Here is a 3,775-nt window from a genome sequence, read left to right as displayed (position 1 = left end):
GGGGAGGGAGAGAAGAGTGGGGGGAGGGGGAGGGAAATGGGAGGCTGGGAGGAGGAGGAAACTTTTTTTTTCCTATTCTCAATAAAAAAAAAAAAGAAAGAAAACTGTGATAGTGAAGAGAAGTCACACCAAAGAGCTAAACAGTCAAAGGGAAAATTTTCTTTCTGATCTTCATTTCTTTAAACCGGAACTGTGATCCAAAATGTTTTAGGAACATTCTTATCAGTTTTAATCAAAGTCTATCTTTTATTAAAGATATTTCTGCCCCCCCTCCCGCCCGCACACACTGTGTCCTGTTCTGTGATAAACAGAGCATCAGTTAGTGAATTTGTATTCTTTTTTAATTTAATTATTTTACTTGCTTATTTAATGTGCATGATGTTTTGCCTGCATTTATGCCTACATGCCACATGTATGCCAGTGACCATGGAAGTCAGAAGAGAGCATCAGATTCCCTTAGATACAGAGGTTATGAGCTGTCAGGAATTGAACTCAGATCCTCTAGAAGAACAGGAAGTACTCTAACCATTTAATTATATTCTAGTATCACAAGGGATTATCCTTGTGATAACTTCCCTGGGAGAACACGGGTTTAGAGTTTAAACATTTTCAAAGGTTTATAGACATATGAGGATTTTGTCTAATGTGGAGCTATAGAAAGGCACTTTCCATTCTCTATTTTCCAGGTCAACTCAGTTAATGGACAACAAAACTCTTAAGGAGTGCAGTCCTCCAGAAACTTCTGTAAAAAGAAAGACCTGAGAATTCCTCTGTTTGTCAGCCGTCACAAAGACTTCTCTTGATTTTCAAAAATAGGGTTTGCAGATTATTTCATGTATAAAAGTAAATTTAGAAAGGAAAGAAACTGACCTGACAAGCTCTTCTCTCTTGTAGCTCAGAATTCTGCTTCATTTTTATTTTCTTCTGCCTTTTAACAATTAACTATCAGTCTAAAAAGATTTATATACCATAATTTGGAGATTTTGCAAATTGTTTTTAATATGATAAACATCTTTTTGACTCTATAAATGGACCCTGAGGCTAGTGAGTATTCAGATCACAGCCATCTTCTGCTGGATGTCTTAGTAAGAGAAGAAAAGAAAATTAAAAAAAAAAACTCTAATTTTATTAGCTATGCAATTCTTGGGAAAGACTGAGAAAGGAGAGCAGGAAAATCAGGGATTAAAAAGTATATACAAGGGTTATATCACCAACTTCACTGGACCTTGACATCAAGGTATTGGGTTTTCTTTGGAGACTATACGAGATACTGTTTCTGAAAAGTCTGCTCAGGGAGAAAGAGGCAGACACATTTATCTTCTTCCTTCTGTAATTAGAAAAAAAATCATCTCATGGTACACCATCTATGAAATAGTTCAGGTTTGCTCCAATAGGTCCATGTAGCAGCTATGAGGAAGCCAGACCTTCAACAGAGAAATCAACCACAGTGTCAAGCATGCTGCATGGAACAAGCTCTTGGATGAATGAAGGTCAGCGAGACTTGGCACTTTTCCATGCAGAGTCTGCAGCTTCCCAGGCCTAGCTGGACAAGCCAATGAGCCTTTAGTATCTCAAAGGCAGCAGGAAGACTTCAGATGGGTTGTGAGAGTTGGAGCAGAACGAATGAGACAACATACTCAGGTCTTGCTTGAGAACATCATGATGGCCCAAGAGCAGAAACTCAATAGAGCTGTTTGGTCAAGCTGGTAGAGTACCAAGAAAGCAGGCCTACCACTATTAAGGCATCAACAAGCACTCTTCCAGCATCTGAAACTCAAGCTTAATGGTTTATCCTAGACAGAGACTGCTCGTTCGTATCTCAGCTGCCATGACCCAAATAATCACACAGAAACTATATTAATTACAACCCATGAATTAATGTTCAACCCATAGCTTATATGTCTTTCTAGCTAGTTTTAAGATAACTTAACCTATTTCTATCAATCTATTTATCACCATGAGGTTGTGGCCTACCAGTAAGGTTCTGAAGCATCTGTCTCCTTTAGCAGCTATATGGTATCTCCTGGACTCACCTACTTTCTTCTGTATCTCTATTCGGATTTTATGTTTGGCTTTACTCTACTAAGCCATTGAGAGATGGTGTAGGAGCATCTTCTTTCTATGTGTTGCTTCCATTGGTTGAAGAAAGAAACCTGCCTTGGCTTTTGAAGGGCGTGGTAGACAGAACAGAATTCTGGGAGGAAGAAAGCAGTGTGGCAGATGCCATGGCTCTCCTCTCCCAGACAGATGCTGGTTAGACTCATACTGGTAAGCCACAGTCAAGTGGCAATACACATTAATGGAGATGGGTTAAACAAATATGTAAGAGTTAGCCAGTAAGAAGTAAGAACTAATGGGCCAGGCAGTGTTTTAATTAATATAATTTCTGTGTGGTTATTTCAGGGGCTAAGCTAGCCAGGCACCAGGAACACAGCCCACTCCTTTTACAACGGAGAGAAACAGTTTCTTTAATAACCAGTGGTAATAAAACATATTCATAGCATACAGAGGGGAATCCCACATCAGTGGTGGATACCAGGCAATCCTCTGACGTACAATGAGGAGCATCCTACAGAAAGGAAAGTCATCCTCAAGAATCTAAGGAATATACAAAATTGGCTTCCATTAGTAAGACTCAGCAAGACTTTCTAGTTTAGTTCAATACAGAAGATAACAGCAGGGAATCCCAAGAGACAGTCTAAGAAATACTTGACCAGTACTTATTCCTCAAAAATGCAACAGTTAATAAAAAACCAAACTTGAGAAACTGTGCCAGCCAACAGGATGTTCAGTAAATGTGCTGACTGAGGTTTATAATGCTTCCTAGGGTGAATCCTTGCAAATGAATTGATACTGATATATGATAATTGAAGTTCAGACTTTATTTCCTTAGCTTTTAAAAATAAAATTGCCTCTAACAAAAGATTAACAAACAAGCAAACAGCTGGCCTTGGCTAAAGATTTTCTTGCCTCAGTCTACCAATGACTGGGATTGCAGTTTGAGTTATTATATCAACACTTTAAAAGTAAAACTTATGTAATAATGTATTTAATACAAGAAAAATGTCTATGTATTTATTTTTGGAAACATAAGGTATACAACTTTTCTTATTTCTACTATTCAGTCTCCAAATCATCTAGTCTCTCTCTTCTCCCTTCTATACCCACAATCAGGCACACACATGTGAACACAAACATTGACTAATGTTAATACAAATATAGAAAAATAGACTCACAGGCAAACCACATACTCTGGAGTAAAATCTCAAGATTTTTCAAGTAAAAAATATGTAACATTCAGGTAAACTTGAATTACACTAAAAAATTCACTTAATCCTTCCCTAAATATCTTTAAAAATAAGTGTCTGGCTTCAAGTTTGGACATTATAGTTAGCGAGATGGGGTATGAGAAATATCGCATGGGACTAGAACTAAAATCTATTTACCTAAATTCAAATACAGTTGGGAATATTATATTTTAATTGATAAATCTTCTTATCTCTATTCGTACATAATTTACCCCAAATTCTCTCCCCTATTCTAACCTGATCTATGTATAACCAGTGTTGACTTAGGAGGATTGTGTGTTTGAGGCCATCCTGTTATATATATATTAAATTTGGGAACATCTTAGGCTGTATATAAATTTTATGTTTCAACTCTCTGTCCCTCTCCCTCCATCCCTCTTTCCCCCCTCTCTTCAACTCTCTCTCTCTGAGACACACACACACACACACACACACACACACACACACACACACAAATATAGAGATAT

This window comes from Alexandromys fortis, unplaced genomic scaffold, assembly GCF_014885135.2.
Source record: "Alexandromys fortis isolate MF-2015 unplaced genomic scaffold, M_Fortis_MF-2015_v1.1 scaffold_0, whole genome shotgun sequence".
NCBI classification, from domain to species: Eukaryota; Metazoa; Chordata; class Mammalia; order Rodentia; family Cricetidae; genus Alexandromys; species Alexandromys fortis.
This window is presented reverse-complemented; position numbering follows the sequence as displayed.